Genomic DNA, 20881 nt, shown 5'->3' with positions numbered 1-20881 from the left:
AAGAGTAGAGCTATATTTTCTACTCCATAATCAAAGAAAAGTTCTCTCTCCTTTATTTTGGTGAGGAAATTCTGAGTTAAAATAAAATATTTATATTACAAATGTACCCTTTTTTATAATTGCCATTTAATAGACTGTCGCAATTAACCTGTCTATTTCTAGTCTTGAAGATATCATTAAGTAGGCTTCTCATAGAACAGTCTCTCAGTCATTCTTCTGTTCCCTCTATAAATAACAACTGAACATCTTCTGTGTTCCAGCTCCCATGCCAGGCACTGGAGACTCAAAGATAACATACTCATCTCCAAGGAGCTCACAGTCTGTGGAAGGAAGGAGCCTAGTGTGGGACAGACAGCTACACATTGCGCTCCTTGCTGTCACAGAGTTACATTTGGGGGTCAAGGGCATTCAGAGGAGGGATCATTTTAAAATTCTAAGTTGTCTTGCTTCCATCCCGAAGGAAAACGTCACACCCAACCACCCAGGCAAAGCACAGCAGTATGAATCCAGGTGGCTACCATGCTGGACAACATCCTCAGCCAAAGTTTTACAATTGGTAGACTCGCTAGGCTCACTATACTGAATCTTCTCACAGCCCCCAGCCCACACTCTGACATCACACCAATGCACAATTCATGAAAACATTTTTAAGGAGAGTCTGCAGGTTCTTAGGCCACAGGCATTGCATCTCTACTTATTCCCACTACCCTATGTTCCAGCAGAGGAAGTCTTTGTTTCCAGCCAAACCCACCCCAGCATCCAGATATCCTGGATATTCAGGAATATAGAACCTTCAAGTGCTAGATTGGGCAGAGCACTGGACCTGAAGTCAGAGAACCTGGATTCTCATACCGACTCCATGAACAACTTGGATAGTGAAGTTATGGGATTGCCCCAGTATGACTTTTTGCCATTTGCGGTTGGTTATCTGTCTTCAGAATAAGGTGGTAGAGTTTGATTTCATGATGGACAAGGACAGAAGGTAACTTCCACTAGAAGTCAGGCAGCCTCAGAAGTTCATGTCTACACTCTGACTATAACCATGAGCATACACTCTACTCATGTGAAGCTAAATTTGACAGCTACCTGGAATTCAGAGAAATTGCATAATGCTCTTTCCATACGATGGTACGATATGTATTGGGCACCAATATTGCCAGTGCACCAATGCTGGCTGTAGAAATAGATGTGATTTGGTTCTTGTTCTCCAGGAGCTTCTAGTAGAGTGTGGAAGAAGTGATCTTACACACACCTAACATATTGTTTTAATTGGCTCTGAGTTCTTCCAGGATACAAACACAGAGATAGGGAGCACAGAGGGGGAAGATCTTATTAAAAAGTATGTTTATGGTGGCACATAAATCAGAGAAGGCTTCTTGAAATACTTGGAGTTTGAACTGATGACTCTACAATTCGCCACACAAGTAACCTGTGTCACTTTTGCCAGGCACACCAAACTTCTGAGGTAGGCAAGGAAAGATATATAGATCTGAACAGATGGAAATGGGAGAAAAAGCGTAACAGTGGCATTGCTAGTAAAAGTACAGAAGATGTTTAGAGGATGGTGATCAGTACACAACTAAGTTGCATTCCCTGTGACATTCCAAGAATTTGGTTGTGGTTGTTAGATCCCTCTTAAGAAGGGTCACAGGACTGGAGTACTGTGAGCAATGAGCCTTGAAGTGATAGAAGTTGGCATGAGCAAAATTAGCTGGAGTCAACTCTACAATATTGTCAAGTCCAGAGACAGCCAGTGAGGTTACCCCAGCAGGACTAGACAAAAAGGCAAGTCCTTCTCTCCTGACCCTCCTCTCCGGAATATATTCCAGGGTTGGAAACTACAGCTAGGAACAACAGGAAGGAGGAACAAGGAGAAAGAGGGGAGGGAAAGAGAGAAGCAACAGAATGCACCCCCTTCTCTGCTACAGTCTTTTTGTCTGCAAAGGCCAAACTTGGAGCAGGGGAGATGGTTCATCTTTCAATTAAATTTGATGTTTTATTCCTCATATAAAAATTCAACTCTAAAATTTTTAACAACTTTGATATGGATGATGGTGTAAGGGATGGTAACCAATTATCAGAAATCTCATATTTAAATTCTGTATCTCATCTTGTACCTCTTTGGAAATACAGTGTCTCTAGTATCTGGATATTTAGATCAAAACTTCTGTTTTAATATCCTGTTACACATCTGAGAGAATGACCCATGTGGACGGCTGCAAGAACAAAGGATTCCAACACCAAGAATTTTGCAACAACCAACCACATCCCCTCCCCTTTTTAGTATAAAAGAAGCCTGAATTCTGACTTGGGGAAGATGGACATTGATTAGTCTGCCATCTTCTTGGTCAGCCGGTTTTCCTAATAAAGTCTCTATTCCTTGCCCGCTCCCCCTCCCCGCCAAATAATGCATCTCATCTTCAGAAGTTCTGAAGAGATCGACGAGAGAAGAGATGTAGGTTTGGAACTTTAGCTGTGTCTATAACATTTTATTTATAATTTTTAAGGAGATATTGGAAACAAACATGGCCAAACTTTAATATATGTGAAATTGTAGTTGTTGGTATACGTATTCTTACTACATTATCTTCGGGCCGTATGCCTGGTTTATAGACTTCTCTCCAGCATAACCCCATCCTGATTCTGTGTCTTCAAAATCCATGTAGATAGTCAGTCCAACAGACTAACCTTTCAGTTTTTTTTAAACTTTCATTCTGAATTAATTACAGACAAATAAGGAATTGCAAAAAAAGAGTATAGAGTCCTGTGTACCCATCCCTGAGCCTCTGCCAATGGTGGCGTTCTACATAAATGGAGTACATTACCAAAACCAAGAAATTGACCTTGGTATGATAAAATTACCTACACTTAGATCAAATTAGATTTCACATGCACTCATTTTTTATGCCTTATATATAATTCTAGGGCTTTTTTATCACATACTGTATATTATATAACTACAACCACATTCAAGATATGAAGCTGTTTCTTCACCACAAAAGAATTCCCTTCAGTTACTCATTTATAGCCACACCCACTCCGTCCCCCTTCCCAATCTCTAACAACTACTGATCTGTTCTCTAATCTTGATAACTTTGTCTTTTCAAAAATATTATATAAATGGAATCGTACAGCATCCAATCTTTTGATTTTGGATTTTTTCATTGAGTAAAATGTCCTCAAGATCCACCCAAGTTGTCATATGTATCAACAGTTTGTTGTTGATTTTTTATAATTGCTGAGCAGTATTCCATGGTACGGATGTACTACATTTGGTTTCAGTATTCAGAAGTGGAAGGATACCTAGTTTATTTTCATTTTGGTTATTATAAATAAACCTTCCATGAACATTTGTATACAGGTTTTATGTGAACATGTTTTCTATTCTCTAGTATAAATGCCAGGAATAGATTGCTGGGTTGTATGGTAAGTGTATGTTCAACTTTTTAAGTAAATGCAAAAGGGTTTTCCAGCGCGGCTGTGCCATTTTACATTTCCACGAACAACATTTGGAAGATCGGTTTCTCAAATCCTTATCAATATTTGAAACTATCAGTATTTTTATTTTATCCAGTCTAAGAAGTGCGTAGTGGTATTGTGGTTTTAATTTGTGTTTCCCTGATGGTGAGGAATGGAAAACATCTTTTCATGTGTTTATTTGCCATCCATGTAAGTATCTTCAGTGAAGTGCCCATCAAGTCTTTTGCCCTGGTTGAATCTACCACTAACTCCATGCCTGTTGCCAGGCAGCTGAGTATAGCTGGAGAACAACATCCAACCATGCCCAACAGTTTCACTTTCAATGTATGTCCACACACCTCAGGTATCCACTTTGCTCTGCTGAGTGGTTATGTAAGGTTTCCATAATTACCCTCTCTCCAAGGGAAACATTTCACACCATCTCTCTCCTGAAACCTCCTCCTCACTCTTTTATCACTCTCAGATGATGCTCTGCTGAAAATTTCTCTATGTGCTCACACCAAATCTTCCAGCCAACCTGCCTCTGAGCTCATTTCTCTGTCTTTCCTGTCATGCCAGGTTCTGCACACTCCTATCCTAAGCCATCCTCTCCACCTGTGTGCCAGTTCCCATCCCCTCTCCTACACGGAGACACTCTAGAGAATGACTGTCTCTCCCGTCTGCATCTTCAATGTTCCTTCTCAGTTGGAGTTTCCCAATACCATACCAACACGTTATTCTATCTCCTGGCTTAAAGACCACACAGCTTTACATTTTCCTCCATCCACAGCCTGATTTCTCCACTTTTCCTTTATAGCAAATCTCTTTTCTCTCTCAATCTGTTTCTCTGTCTCACTCCTCCTCCTCCTCCTCTTCCTCCTCCTTCCTCAACACCCTCTGTCTCTCTCTCATCTTTTTACATCTCTAGCTCCTCCTCTTGGCTATATCATTAAATTTATTTTCCTTGCTTTAAAATTTTATTTTTGAAATAGCAATACATTCATAGGTTAAAAAATGTTTAATGCGTATATTGAAAAAGATCATTCCGTTCCAGGCCCTTGGGCATCTATGCCTTCTCTGCAAAGACAAATACAATTATTATGGTTATTACTTTTTTTAATCTTTCCTGAGAAATTTATGCTAAAACAAGTATAAAGATTAATTTCTATGAGGATTAGTGTATATAATACATATATTATATATTATACATGTAATATATGTATATATGTGTATAATACATGGAGTTATTCTTTCTCACACATGTCTATATTGTCCTGTGCTCTGTCTTTTTCTAAACCTGATATATCTTGGAGGGCCTTCCATGCAGATTTGTTGCTCTTTTTATACAGCTATAAATACAGCATAGTATGCAGTACCATTGTACGGATGAAACATAATTTACACAGTATTGATGGCCATTTTGGCTATTACCAATCTTTTTTATTGCCATTAATTCTACATTTATTAACTTTGTATATGTGTCTCTTGCATATGCACAAATATATCTCTAGGATAAATTCCTAGATGAGGAATTACAGGTAGAAAAACTATGACACTTTATATATGTTTTTATATGTTGCAAATTGCTGGGGGCTCTTTCAGTCTTCACTCCCACCAGAAATGTATGTGAGTATCTCGTCCCACCCCATCTCCCGCACAGTACACTGCTAAACTATTGGGTCTTTCATATTTCAATGAGTAAAATGTAACGCTGTATAGTTTTAATTTGCATGTCTCTTATTATACATTTGGTTTCTCATCTTTCTGTATGTTTAAGAGTCATTTTTATTTTCTAGAAATTGTGAATTTGTAACCTATAGTCATTTTCTTATGGCTGATTGGATATAGAATTATCATTTTACAGGAACTTTTACAAGTAGGAGGAATTAGTTCTTTGTCTTGGATATGAGTTTCCAATATTTTCCCAACTTGCTACTTATCTTTTGATTATGAGGGTTCATGCCATGCCAAAAATTTTCATTCTGTTCTTGTCTTTATTAATCCTTTCTTTAATGTCTTCTGAATTTTGTGCTGTACTTTGAAAAATCTTCCCCAATTTGAGTTAAAAAGAATTTTCATAAGGTTTATCCAGGTACTATTGTATTTTCATTATTTAAAGTATTTAGTATAATTGGATTTATCCTAACATCATACACACAGCATGTTTTCAACTTTATTTTATTTTAAATGACTATCAGTTGCCCCAATCCCATTCATTGAATAGTTCATGTTTTACCCACTACTTTAACTTACACCCTTTGTGATATAGTAAATTTCCATATGTATTCGTGTCTAATTCTGAGACTTAGAGAGAGCTGGGCAGCCTAAGGCAACATGTCTTCAGCTTCCTACTTGTAAAGTGGGGGAGGGTCGGCCCGGGGTGGGGTGGGACCACGGTCCCATCCCGGATCTACTGACTTGGAAGCTGATTGGCCTGGAAACTGAGCCTTTAACAAGCAACCCTTCCCTCGGTGTCCACCTGAGAGAGGGCAGAGGGCCCACCTGAGTGCTGGCAGGCGGGCATGATCTCAACGGAACAAGTGGCAGAAGTACCATCTGGGCTGCCCGTGTGGCATCTGCCACCAGCCCTTAAAGGACTGAATTTTTTTTAATGCCAACCTTAAATTCTACACCCTTTGAAAATATTTTTCAAGGAAGAAGGTAAAATAAAGACTTTTTCAAACAATTGAAAGCTGAGATAGTTCATTGTCAATAGATTTGCACTACAAAACACACTAGCCAGAGTTCATACAAGAGTTCGACGACACTGAATGGAAATTTTGATGTCAAAAGAGGAAGAGCACTAGAAATGGTAAAAATGACAGTAAGTGTAAGAGACATGATTTTAAAATTTTAATCACTTTTAAATTAATCAATGTAAGTATCGTATTAACAGATTAAAGGAGTTTGTGTGTTTATATGTACTTTAAACATATAAATACAGTAAGAATATAACATCTAAATCTGATAAAGGCCACTTATGCAAAATCTACAGCTAACATTATACTTTCGTGGCGATATACTGAATGAACTTTTACTTCTAATTTTGGGGATAAGACAAGAGTACCCACTCTCATGACTTTTATTCAACAATGTTTTGGAGATCCTAGCCAGTGAAATAAGAGGAAAAAAATAAATAGCATACTAATGGACAGAAAGAAGTTCTCTTTATTACAGACAATGTGATTCTTTAGGTAGAAAGCCTTAATGGAAACAGTATGAAGGTTTCCGTTTTCATAACCACTCTACTGTCATTTGCCATAGACTTACTCTCTCAGCTCCTCCTTCTGCAAGGTCTGAGGTTCAGCAAATGTACGTAAGCAATTTGTCCCACAACTGGATGACAGCTGCAGTCACAGCACGGGGAGGCCTCTTCTTCCCCCCTGCAGGTCTCTGGGGGCTTCCATAAGCAGAGGGCAGAACAGCCCAGAACCCTGTTCTCATTATAAATTTTCACCAGCATAACCATCACGAGAGAGATATGGTCATTTGTTTCAATCCTGCTCCCCTAGGAGGACAACTTGGAACTACCCAAAAGTCACGGCCGCAACAGTCCGTACAACAGGACTGATGTGTGCAGATTCAACCCAGACTGAAGAATGAGTATCTATCCACGAGTAGCAACTAGCACCCAAGACCCTTCACCTTTATGGTCTCTGTTCCATCACCCGGAGAGCCACACAGTCCCTCAGATTGCTGGCTGGGAAGACTTCCACCATTTTAAATACACAGGTCCACAGTTGAAACCCTTGAAGCTACATATGATCACATATGAAAGATCACATTTGTCTTGATGGCAGCTTTGTGAGACCCTAAGCAGAGAACCCAGCTAAGACATGCCCTGACTCCTGCCCCATGCAAACTATGAGACAATAAATAAGTGCTTCTTTAAGCCTCTAAATTCATGGCAATTTTTTATGGAGCAACAGGTAAACTAACTGAACAGATAACTAGATATGTGAGTCTGGAATTAAGACGTTTCAGTAGGGATATAAATTTGGAAACAATCAGTATATAGGTCACATAAGTACTGGTTATTATGCATTTGCCCCCATCTCAACCTACTTTCCACCCTTCTCTGCCTTCCTCTGTGCCCCTGGAGGCTACCTTCTATTGACTACAACACATGGGCTTCTTTGGTCCAGCCAATGGAAAGAGATCAGAAAGCAGGAGAGGGAGGTCAAAATATTTCTTCCCCTGTTCTCTCCCAGCTCTGGGTAGTGAACCCTTAGACTTGGATAACAGTGGCCCCAGCTGGACCAGCTGTGTCATCTGACCCTGCATCCTCTACTCCTACCGCATGGGGTTGGCCTTAGTAAGAACAGTGAGAGTAGTTAGTATCTGTAAATCTCGAACTCCCAGTGTATCCCTCCCTACCCCTTTCCCCCCGGTAATCATAAGTTTGTTTTTCTATATCTGTGAGAGTCTGTTTTGTTTTGTAAATAAGTTCATTTGTGTCTTTTTTTTTTTTTTTAAGATTCCACATGTGAGTGATATTGTATGGTACTTCTCTCTCTGGCTTACTTTACTTAGAAAGATGATCTCCAAGCAAAGGACCTTCTTGAGGAAACTTGAATGGGGTTTTGGGGAGAAAGTATGAAAAATTTCTTTGTACTAGTCTTGCAACTTGCCTGTAAGTCTAAAACTGTTACAAAATTAACACCTTTAAAAAAAAACTGTATTTTAATTTTTTTAAAGAAAGGCCGAGTCCCCCTGGGGAAGTGCCCTGAAATACCACAGTAAGTGTAGAGTAGTGATTCCTCCAGTCCTTCCTCAAAGTATTTGGGTAACTGCCAGTATTTGGGTAACTCTCATATCAGTGTTCGAGTAAAAGGAAGTACTTAGAGGGCTGTTATTCAGAGTCTGAGCTGACACAGAAACCCAGGAACCCAAAGCACCATCATTGTCCCCTGTTTGAGAAGTGACAGATGAAGGCCAAGGGAAAAATGGAGTCCTGGGCCAAGCCCGTCTCACAGAGAACCCACTGTGTCCACAGACCAACTGGCAGCCATCTCCCCAGCTCTTAAATATATCATTGGAATGGTCTTACCCAGCAGTTAGCAAAGCCCATATTGGTTCCTTGACCTATGGAGTACAAGCTACTGTAGCATGAAAGATCCAGTGGAGGTCCCTGGAACTACACCCTCTTCTAGACAAAATAAAAAATAAAAACAACATTGCATTCCTGGGGGAAAAGCAGAGATTGGTACTACCCTCAAAGATTTAAATGATGCAGGGGTCATTATCTCGACCGTATGTCCATTTGTTTCACTAGTCTGACCCTTGGAAGAAGTAAATGAATATGGCAGATGGCAATGGACTACTGAAATCTACTGAGCAGTAGTACCAAGTGCAGCTGCCGTTCTTGATTTGGCATCTTTACTAGAACATAGTAATACGGCCCCTGGTACACGGTGCTGCTTTTGATCTGGCAAATGCATTGCTTTTAATATCCATCAGGAAGGAGGATTGGAAGGAGTTTGCTTCAGGTGGGATGGGCAAGAGTATACAATAATTATGCTCTCTGTCACAAAATATTCTAAAGAAACATCTGGACATTCCAGAAAATATCGTATTGGTCCACTGTACTGATGACATCATATGAATGTGACCTGATAACCAGGAAGTGGCAAGTATTCCACAAATCCAGGAGATAAATATTATAAAAATTCAGGGGCCCACTTGCCTCATCTGTGAAGTTTCTAGGGGTTCAGTGGTTTGCCAGGACATTCCCGTCAAAGTAAAAGACATGATATTGTAACTTACACCTACTGCCACCAAGAAATAGCCTTGGTTAGCCTCCTTGGGTTTTGGAAGCAGCATATTTCACATTGGGGGATACTGCTCTGACCTACTTACTCAGTGATATGGAAGGATGCCAGTTTTGAGGGGAACCCAAGGCAAGCAAGGGTTCTGCAGCAAGTTCGGTCTGCAGCATGAGCAACCCTGTCACGGGGGCCATGTGACCCAGAGATCCCACGGTACCAGAGGTATCTGTGGTAGAAGAAGAGGAACACTCATACACTGCCGGCAGGAAAGCAAAATGGTGCGGCCACTGGGGAATCATTTGGCTGTTCCTCAAAATGCCAAAGAGTTACCATCTGACCCAGCAATTCCATCCTAGGTATATACCCAAGAGAAATGAAGAAACATGCCCACTCAAACACTTGTGCACACATGTTCATAGAAGCATGATTCATGATAGCCAAAAAGTGGAAACAACCTAAACATACATCCACTGATGAATGGATAAACAAAATGGGTATCTATACAATGGCCATTTCGAAGTACCAATACATGCTATAATTTAGATGAACCTTGAAAACACTACGTTCAGTGAAAGAAGCCAGACACAAAAGACCACCTAGTATATGACTCCATTTATGTGAAATGCCCAGAATAGATACATCTTTAGAGACAGAAAGTAGACTAGTGGTTGCTTGGGGCTGGGCAAGTGTAGGGAGAGAGGAGCAAGAATGGGGAATAACTGCTAAACAGTACAGGGCTTCTTTTGGGGGGTGATGAAATGTACTAAAATTAGATTATGGTGATGTTTGCACAGCTCTGTGAATATTACTAAAACTCATGAACCGCACACTTTGTGTCACACATTAAGGTCCACCAGAGGGCTTCTACTGAAGAAGAGGTATGAAACAACCAAGTGGACAGGGTCCAGCAGATGTTAGCAGCCTCTGTCCCTGGCCACCCTAGTGTTGGTGTAACGGGATCACGAGTGGAACAGCCATGGTGACAGAGATGGAGGTTAAGCACGGGCCCCACAGCACCACATCCCTCTCACCAAGGTTGATCTGGTTGCTGTTGCTGCTGTCCAACCTGTCAGCAGCAAAGACCAACACTCAGGCCCCCAGGATGACACCATCCTTCAAGGAGGCCAACCAGCCACCTACTGGCACTTGAGCCATAACTGGAACCTTCCATCCCGGAAATGGCAGCAATTCATCCTGACTAGGACTGGCACATATTCTGGGTGTAGCATTTGCCTTTCCCATCTGGAGTGTCTCCATTCGCTGACAGCTCACAGAGTCGGGGGCCAGAACCAAGATGAGGGAGTACAAAAGACTGAGTATCATCTTAAGGTCTGCACCTTAGGCACCTCACTCTAGTCCCAGTCCTGCACAGAGTATCTGATTTACCAACATAAAACCATAGACCACATTGCCCTGGGCCAAGGGACCTTATCGATGACCAAAGAAGAAAACAGTGGGCACATGGAATCCACTGGCTTTATCACATACCATGTAATCCAAAAGTGGCTAATCTGATACTGGTTAAATGGCCTCCTAAAGAGGCAGGCAAGGTGCCAGGTATCCTTAAACCAATGGCCGCTATAGGTAGAATGTCCAGAATATTCCGTCCAGCAACAAAGAGGCCCCCACTCACGTTTACTCCCTGTTAGGGAATGTGTGTTTCCCAAGCCTATAACTTTGGACTGTGGGTCTAGAGGTCTTGGTCCCCACAGGGAGCATCCTCACACCATTCTCACACCATCCACACACATACAAAATAAGAATCTCACTGAACTTAACACTATGGCTGCCTCTTGGACACTTTGTACACCATGGTCAAAACAAGGTCTCATCAGACTTCGGGAGTGATTGGCCCTTCCCACCATGGCGGGGGGTAGGGCTGCTGCCACAGTACTGTGGACAAGGAGGAATGGTTACCACTGGGTTGTCTCTTCTTACTCACAGGCCAAGTTTAACTGTAAATGGGCAAAATAGAGCAATCATGGCCTGAAAAGGACATGAAAATAAGGGGTTCAGACCCCCTGAGGGTCTGGGTTATTCCACCATGTCAAGCCACCTAGACCAGCAGAAATGCTCAGCAGAGGTGAAGAGACTCTCTAATGGGTGGTAGAGAAGGGAGGTGAAATGTGTCAGCAGCAGCCTGGGGGTAGCTGCCGAACTAGGGGCTGTAACTCAACCCATTCCTCTCTTGTAACAATCACTGCCAACTGTGGCCATCCAGAACCCCGGAGAAGCTGAGACAAGATGGAGTGAAGTCAATCCGAGATGCAAGTGGATCTAAGCGGTGCGAGAGGTAGCCTAGGGCAAATGCTACTGGTGCCCCTGAGGCCCCTTTTTCCAGTTTGGTACACTTATCCCCCAGCTGCCAACTGAATTCCTGCTAAGAGCTCTCCAAATGCCACCCAAAAATTGTCCTTGGGTGACTGGAGCCACCTCACCATTTACATTACCCTCGACCCAGGCTGCCTGAAGCCAATGACTGCCCAGTGTGTGGGGGTGTATAGAAGCCTGGTTTCCTTAACTCATGGTAGGACAAGCTCTGCAGAGCAATCTGCACTTCCGAACTCCCTGCAAGATCATGCTGAGGCTCGACTTCGCTGAAATCATATTCTTTCCCTTCCCTGCCTGGCTTGCCTCATTCCCTCGCAGGTTTCTCCTGAGAGCACGCCTCAACAAATCATCTGCATGTGAATCCCCATGTTGGATTCTGCTTCTAGAGAACCTGACCTGAATTTATGGAAGTGATTTCAGGTTTAATGTGAATGCAAAATTTAAACAAAGCTTAATTTTAAGTAATGACAAATGCAATTTCAAAGCCATCTACTAGACCAGTGGTTCCCAGGCCTGCGATTGAAATCACATGGTGAATTTCTTAAAATGCCATTTCTAGGTCCTACCCTAGACCTCCTTAATCAAAACTCCAGAAGTGTGACCTAGGAGTCTTCATTTTTTAAAATTCTCCTGGTATTTCAGCCTGTCAAGATTTTGGAACTGACTGGTTTAGACAACTCATTTGTATTGGATGGTTCCTATACACCTCTGTATCAACTTGTGGAATGTACAAGATAAAACTTTGTGATCCTTCCCAATACTCCATGTCTGTGGTTCAGCTAACAATTCATTACAAACCAATATCCCTTAATTGAAAAAAAAAAGTGATCTTAATTATAAATCGGTCTTAGTATGATTATTCATTAAAAATATAATTTAATACAATATTTGACATAGACATTTCTGATTATGGCACATGTTTGACTACACTTTATGAATGGTAATCTTTTTAGTATGTAAGTTGTCTATAGTATATGTTATATGTGTTACCATATTAGTTGGTATAGACTAGGTAATGCTGTGGCAACAAACACCACCAAAATCTCAGTGACATAACCCAGTAAAAGTGTATTTCCTTTTCATACAAAGTCCATAGCATGTCTGGGCACCCCTTCAGAACAGTTGTCCCCCTGGCCTACTGCTCAGCAATGCAAGAAGTTTCCATCTCAAGGCACCTCAATCTCAACACGAGACGGAGTTCCCTGTTGCTAGAAAGACTCACAATGGAAATTAAATGCGGTGGCCTTGTGGCAAACTTGACCATTTCCTCTGATTACATGGGTCACCACTTATTGGCCAGAATTAGTCATATGATCCTACAATAAGTGCAAGATCCACGGAAGAATAATCCCCAAGGAAGGGAAACCCAGCTGTATGCCCAGCAGGAGAGGAGAACTGCATACTAGGAAAACTAGCAATCTTTACAACAGTTATTTACAAAACATGGAAAATTCATGAAAGTGAAAAAGAAACAATTGTACGTGTGTGTGATCCACCACTGCTATTGGGTGCTGGTGTATTTCCTCTGAAGCACTGAAAATACAAGTTCTTTTGAATAATTTTTTTTTTACAATTACGCATTCTCACTGTAGAATATTTTTAAATACATCAATGTATACTGAAAAAATTTTAAAATTTTTGCAATCTTAGCTCCAAAAGGTAATCACACATGATTTTTAATCAAAATTAGAATCACACTATTTATACTAATTTATAATATGTTTGTTTTCTTTATCAATACATACAAATTAAATTTTCAATTACTATTCTGAAGATCATTGATTATGATTTCAAGAGACACTCCTTTCTGGGTCTCAGTTACTTCATCCCTAAAATGAGGATGTTAGAAGAGATCATCTCCAAGATGCCTTTCCACTCTGGTGACTTGGGAATATATGCAACTCCTGATGCCTGTACATGGTCCTCTTTCTCTGTCCTCTCTTCCCATCCACAAGCTACCCCCAGGATGAAGACCTTGAATCAGCCTCTCCACTTTCAGGACGCAGAACAGCTTCTAGTTATAGGGCTCCTGTCTGTCAGGTTGAGGTCCAGAGGCCTCAATTGCTCTCACTCTCATATACAAAATCTCCTTAGGACCTTGAGTCCCTGGCCAAAATCTGTTACAAATGTTTGCCACACCAGACTACCATTACTTGGAACTAATGAATCTTAGAATCTCTGGTTGGAAGATAACATTGGGGGTTATTTCCAATAAAATGTAAGCTCATAAAAGAAGGACTTTGTTTTGTTCACAGCTTGTACATCCTGTCTTTCAGGAAGTTTCTGGGATATAGTAGGTACTCAATAAATATTTGATCATTTGAATCAGTGAATCTAACCTTATCCCTACCATTTTCTAACATTCCCAAGAAGGATACCGGCAACACCTGCTTCTACCTCTCCAACAACAGAGAGCTGACTATCTTCTGGAATAAGCAATTCCACTGCTGCACTGAGAGACATGTGTGACTGGAGGATGGCGGTATTGAACTCAATATACACTCGCCCCAATATGCAAAGTCAAGAACTGAAGGGCAGGAAGGTGGACATGCCAAGTGGCCAAAAGCTGGCTCTGAGAGTGGAAATACAAGCTTCACAGACATAACTGTCCCATTTGTAGACTGTATATTACTTTACAGGACATACGTGTCCATTTTTCTAATCCTGACTTGAAGGTTAGGCAGACGCAGTATTTAAGTTCTGTATTTGTTGAATGGCTAGCCTCTCTGCGATTTTTACATAGGTCACCAGGGGGCGCACTTGTCGCTTAAATCGTCACAATCATCCCTGCGGCTGGAGACCTGCAGAGTCTGAGGGCTATACTGGACTTGAAAAATACCTAATCAGAGACATTTAGGTCCTGGTACTGGCCCTTTCTACAATAAAGGAATGATGCCAAAAGTAAGATTTCTTAGCAAGGCAGATACCCAGGACACATCACATCTACTGAGAAGGATAGACAGAAATCCTTATTTTACCATTGACTAAATTAGCCAGAGGAGAGAAAGCCGAAGATCTATAGTTGAATATCATGGCTTTAAGGTGAAGGGGTCCCAGAGCCTTGCTGACCTGGAAAGAAAGTCGCAGAGACCTTACCTGCTGATGCTACCTTATTCTCTAAATCTCATCAGTCTCCTTCTAAAATATTTGGGCTGGAAGGAACTGCAAGAGAATCCAAGCATTTCCTTCAACCTTCTGTTTTACAGATGGGGAAACTAAGGCCCAGAGAAAAATAAATGACTTGCCCAAGGTCAAATGACAATAGAGTGGTAGAACCAGAATTAAAACCCAGGAGGTCACTTCACTGAGCATTTAATAGTTTGGCTGGTGGGAGTGGTCTTAAGAAATTAACCTTTGTATTCAGGGCAACCTAAATTCTACTGGTGACTACGATTGGTCTTTGTAGAAGGGGTTATTGATTATGACATCTTTGCTCAAAAGAAAGAGAGACAGATAGAGAATGAAGGAGGGAGGGAGGGAAGAAAAGGGAAGGCAGGAAGGGAGACAAGAGTTTTCTGATGGCCTTGTCTCCACACAGCCTCTGTAACTACACTCCCTTCCTAGCAACTGCAGCTACGCTGCATTGTTTGAAGTACTCATCTTTTTTCCAAAATCAAAAGATGAAGGATAAACTCCCAAAATGAAAGGCATTTTTCTTCCAAGGGCTTAGATAAATCATCATTCAAGGACAAAAGTGTCAAGGGTGAGCAATCCCTCAAAAACCATCTGCAGAACAATTAAGCATTGTCAATAGCACAACTCACTTCCAAAGTGCAGACTTAGAGAGCCTTGGAAACCAGAGCTAGAAAGGACCTTGGAATCATTGTATTCAAACGCCTCACTTCACAAATGAGGACTGTGTGGTTCACAGAGGGTAAGTGATGGGGTCAAAACTCAAATGCTTACAGAGACCAGGAAATGAAGCAAGCTGGGGTCAGATAAAAGATATTTTAGAGAGGTCACAGGAAATACATGACTTTCCCCTTTAAGAAAAACAACAGAGCAAGCATCTTGATAAATGGCAAATAACACATGCCCTCAGTTATGGGGGGAAGAGTGGAGACTGTGGAAAACTGGACATGCCCTGCCTTAAGGGAGCAATTGCTACCCAGATCCATTGGTCACTGTCATGTAGGCATGTGAGCCTGAAGTTACCAGATATTCTGTGGATGGATTTGTACTTGAAATGTCCTAATTTCTTTTTAATGATGGCAACTAATTTGAATTAGTTGTAGGCCAAACAGAGCCCTTCTGGAGACTAGATTGAGCTTCAGGTTTCCAGTGTGCACCCTCTGAACCAGGGTACTGTGGGTGGTAGGGAAGGGGCCTTCTGGGAAGCTCAGGATCTGGTTTTAGCTCAGCAACTTTGCTCTGGCCTCTGTTTCCTCATCTGAAATGAGAGGGAGAATCTCTAAAGTTTGATCTGACAAACTGGGTTTCTGAGTGTTCTTACAGATTGAGATTCTAAATTAGCAAGGCACTGTGGGTAGGGCATCGGATCTGGAGGCAAAAGTTTTGCAAACCCCTGTATTTCTCCACATCCCTGACCCACTGGAACTTCCAACACCACTTGTCCTAAACAGAGCGTGTCATCCCCTCTCCCAACCAGAATGCCCCTCAGCTAGTCTTTACCCACAGTACATGGCACCACTCTTCACCTAGTTATCCAAGTCCAAACCTTGCCCTCATCTTAAACCACCCCCCACGCTCATCCAATTAGCAAGTCCTGTCAATTCCACTTCTTTCTCTTCTCCATTCACTTCCTTCCATCTCCAGTGCCATCATCCTAATCCAGGCAACCATGATTTTTTGCCTGAACCACTGCATCAGCCTTCTATCTCCCTACCTTTATTCCTATGAATGAGTGAATGAATGAGTGACTAGATGAGTCCAAAGACTCTGCCACTTACTAGCTGTGTGACTCTAGACCATGTGCACTTGCTTTCTCCACCTGAAAAAATGTCTGTCCTTACAGCTTGCTATGGGGAGCAAATTAGACAATAGGTATGAATGAGCTTTGGAATCTATAAAAACAGAATCTAGACATTAGTTGCTAACAAACCTACTCTGTGCTTCAGTTTCCTAGCTCAGTGCCTACCTCAGTACCTGCACCATAGCCTTAAAGTACAAGTTAAATTACTTAATATATGTAGCATACTTTGAATAGTACCTGGCACATTGTAAATATTAAATGAATCAGTATTGCTACCATCACAGCAATGATGACAATGATGACTGATCTTTATAACCCTCTGAGGTGCCACGCATAATGGATATTTTTGGCTGCTCTTTTGGTAACAAACTTCTGATATCCTTTTGGAGGAACTCTCCGAAGTCTGGCTGGGACTGTCAATCAAGGTGTGCCCTCCCCTAGTCAGTGGGGTGAGCCCACAACCAGAACTCAGCCAGTCGGACTCACTCTCCCAGGACTTCGATGGCAGGAAAGAAGGAGGAGAACTTATGTGCTCATGCATCCTTCCAGTGGCACCTGGAGGTGGTTGTGGAGATGTTCTCAATGCTGAAAACTTCTGGAGCTTCCTGAACCCACCTTTCCAAGCATGTTTCTTCAGTCTTCCCTTCCATCCAAGAGCTTCCCCATGGCCTTCCAATAAATTCCCCTTTGCTTAGGTTAGCCAATGGTCACTTCTGTGACTTGCTGCCAGAGACCCCTGGCCGTGCACTGCTCCGGGGTCAGGAAACCGGTCAGCAATTAACTCACTGTGTGACCTCAGGCAAGGCATTTCTCCTCCCTGAACCTCAGTATACTCCTCCTGAAGGGGGGCCTTGACCGAGCTGGTTGTTCCCAACCCTGGCCAATAAGCAGGATCATTCGGGGAAATTTCCTTAAGACTGAGCCTCACCTCCATCCCACTGAACCAGATTTTTCCTCTGGGGGGAGCCTGAGAATCCATATTCTTTTAACGTTTTCCCCAAATGATTCTGAGACATAGCCAGTGTGGAGAGCACGGGGCTACACAGCCTCTGAGGGCCCTCTGAGAGAGAAGGGCTGGGGTTCTCGGTGCTTCTACGCTGCTGCTGCCGTCTCAGACACCCTCGGATCAAGTCCAGAGCTCATCACTCTCCCCACTGAGAAACCTCCTGTAGCTTCCCAGCACTTGAGAATAAAACCCAAACTCCTCCCACAGCCTTCAAGACCCCCGGCAGCCCGACTCTGGCCAGCCTCTCCCACCTCATCTCTCACGCGGGCCTTTCAGCCCTGCCCAGAAGAGAGAGTTCTGCCTGGGGAAGCTCGTCCCCTTCTCTGCTCAGCTGGTTCCTCTTATAACTCAAGTGCTGGTTCAAATGTTATCTCCTCAGAGAGGCCTTCCCCGAGCACTCCCCACCAAAAGTGTCTCCTCTCCACCTACACTCCCCACCACCCCGCTCTCTTTTCTTTTCCTTCATTGTGCTTACTACTGTCTGAAATTATCCTTTTATTCATTGTTTTAACCCAGTTTTCATCGGCAGTGTATCCCCACCAGAATTTAAATCCCAAGAGAGCAGAGAAACCGTCTTGTTCTCTAGCATGTACCCAGCTTCTAGAACAGTGGCTAACTCTGAGTAGGTGCTCAGTAAGTCTGCTTTGCAGGAGCCCAGAGCAGTGGCCACGGGAGACACAAATTTTGACTCCCACCCTTCCTGAGACAAGTGTTTCTGATGCTTCTTCCTGGGATTGGCAGCCAGGTGCCCTTGGCCCTCACCTTGAGCTGATGGGCTGGTGTCTATGGCTCCTAAAGGTTTGGCCTGGATCTGTGGCCAGCTCCTAAGCAAGCTCACATCACACCCTCACCCGAACACACCCCAGCAATTGGTCTCAGCTCCAGCTCTCCTCTGATAAACCTCGCTAATGTCCTTGGCTTTTCATTCTTTGGGCTTGTAGCCAAGAAATATGACTCCGGAGGTGAGCTCTTAGGAACACAAGGATATCCTCCCTTTAAATCAATTGTTTCACACAAAAGTTCTGTTTTTCCTTTTCCCATCTCCATCCCCATAGCCATCTGCTCTGAAACCCAAATCCTTGGGAATGGTACTCGGACACTTTTCCTAGACCCCTAAAAGGATTACCTTTGCTGATTTAGGTGCGGAGAGAATGTCCAGCTTTCACTAAGAGACCCCACCCAGGTCAGCCTCATGAATCCCATTTCTGCATTTGCTATAACAATGACACTGAGGTCACTGGGACCCTAAGGGTCTACCGTCAGAATCAGACTTGCTCTGAGAGCTAAGTGCTAGAACTGCCTCAATTTCATCATGGAAATGAGTACAGAAAAAGAAAGAAAAGGAGAAAAGAAAGCAGGAGGGAAGGGAAAGAAAATATGAGCTAGCAAAAAAAGAAAAAAGAAAAATAACCTGCTTTGCCACTTTACATATATCGTTCTGTCCTTCCTCTCTAAAATTGTCATTCAAGTGTTCAACAAAAATGTATCGAGTACCTGCTATATACCAGGCATTTTCCGCGACCCTCGGGATCCATCAGTGATTGAACCAGACAAGGATCCACGCCCATGAGGATGTTGTATTCTAGTGGAAGAAGACAGACAGTGAACATATTAAATAAAGTATCCAACTTGTAGTTCATAAATAAATGTATTAATACAGAATATATTATAGAACCTCATGTGTTATATAAAGTACGTGGTGTGTAATATAATATTTAAAATATATAACATAATTTATAAATTATCCAATATGTTGGAAGGTAAAACATGTGACTATAAAAGCAAAGACAAAGGGAGACCAGGACTACTGAAGGGGGCAGGAAGAGGTAGGCTCCAGTATCAATTAAAGATTGTGGTCAGGGTGGGCCTCACTGAGAAAGTGACAAAAACTTGAAGGATATGAGAGCATTAGTTCCAAGTAACTCGCTGTTTCCCTTCCTTCTTTTTATCTCTTTTATTTATTCATTTTTATTTTTTTTAACATTTTTTATTGAGTTATAGTCATTTTATAATGTGTCAAATTGTGTAGAGCACAATTTTTCAGTTCTACATGAACATGTGTATATTCATTGTCACATTTTTTTTCGCTATGAGCCTTCCTTCTTTTTTGGAGGGGATTTTTACATGCACACAGGCACACACCCTCACCGTGGTCTTGCTGGCAGCCAAGATGGTGAGGTAGGAGGCCATGCAAAACCAATCTAATAGCTAATTACTAATCAATACATAAACTGACTTTTACTTTTTAATTTAATTTTTTACTGAAGTATAATCAGTTTACAATGCTGTATCAATTTCTCATGTACACCATAATGTTTCAATCATACATATACATACATATATTTGTTTTCATATTCTTTTTCATTATAAGTTACTACAAGATATTGGCTATAGTTTGCTGTGCTATACAAGACAGGAAGAATCTTGTCTATCTATTTTATATATAGTAGTTAGTATCTGCAAATCTTGAACTCCCAATTTATCCCTTCCCACCCCCTTTCCCCTAGTAAACATAAGTTTGTTTCCTATGTCTGAGTTTGTTTCTGTTTTGTAAAGAAGTTCATTTGTGACTTTTTTTTTTAAGATTCTACTTATGAGTGATATCTTATGGCATTTTTCTTTCTTTCTCTGTCTTACTTCACTTAGAATGATGATCTCCAGGTCCATCCAGGTCGCTGCAAATGGCATTATTTTATTCTTTTTCTGGCTGTGTAGTATTCCATCATATAAATATACCACAACTTCCTTATCCAGTCATCTGTCAATGAATATTCAGGTTACTTCCATGTCTTGGCTATTACAGATACTGCTGCTATGAACACTGGGGTGTATCTTTTTGAATTAGAGTTCCCTCCAGATATATGCCCAGGAGTGGGATTGCTGGATCATAACGTAAGTCTGTTTTTAGTTTTTTGAGGAATCTTCATACTGTTTTCCATAATGGCTGCACCAAACTATATTCCCATCAGCAATGTAGGAGGGTTCCCTTTTCTCCACACCCTGTCCAGCATTTATTGTTCGTGGACTTTTGAATGATGGCCATTCTGATCAGCATAAGGTGATACCTTACTGTAGTTTTGATTTGCATTTCTCTGATAATTAGCAGTATTGAGCATTTTTTATGTACCTATTGGCCATTTGCATGTCTTTACTGGATAATTGCTTATTTAGGTTTTCTGCCCATTTTTTGATTGGGTTGTTTGTTTTTTTATTATTAAGTTGTATGAGCTGTTTATATATTCTGGAAATTAAGCCCTTGTCAGTCACATCATTTGCAAATATTTTCTCCCATTCCATAGGTTGTCTTTTTGTTTTGCTTATGGTTTCCTTTGCTGTACAAAAACTTATAAAGGTAATTAGGCCCCACTTATTTATTTTTGCTTT

The 20881-nt window shown here is 41.7% G+C and overlaps 2 long non-coding RNA genes across 2 annotated transcripts in view; one reads left to right on the top strand and one right to left on the bottom strand.

The window, feature by feature from the left end:
• The window catches only part of LOC116282052 (uncharacterized), a 58603-nt gene that overhangs the window by 29521 nt on the left and 8201 nt on the right, over positions 1-20881 (bottom strand). The window contains exon 2 of the long non-coding RNA XR_004191510.2: positions 18992-19079. This is a non-coding gene — a long non-coding RNA (uncharacterized lncRNA). The remainder of the gene's footprint in view (positions 1-18991; positions 19080-20881) is intronic.
• On the top strand, positions 14404-19082 carry LOC140698737 (uncharacterized). The gene is made up of 3 exons (XR_012076622.1): positions 14404-14459; positions 15222-15432; positions 18967-19082. It is a non-coding gene; the product is annotated as an uncharacterized lncRNA (long non-coding RNA).

Source organism: Vicugna pacos, chromosome 10 (genome assembly GCF_048564905.1).
Source record: "Vicugna pacos chromosome 10, VicPac4, whole genome shotgun sequence".
Classification (NCBI taxonomy): Eukaryota; Metazoa; Chordata; class Mammalia; order Artiodactyla; family Camelidae; genus Vicugna; species Vicugna pacos.
The sequence above is the reverse complement of the archived record's forward strand: the minus strand, read 5'-3'. Positions and strand labels throughout refer to the sequence as shown.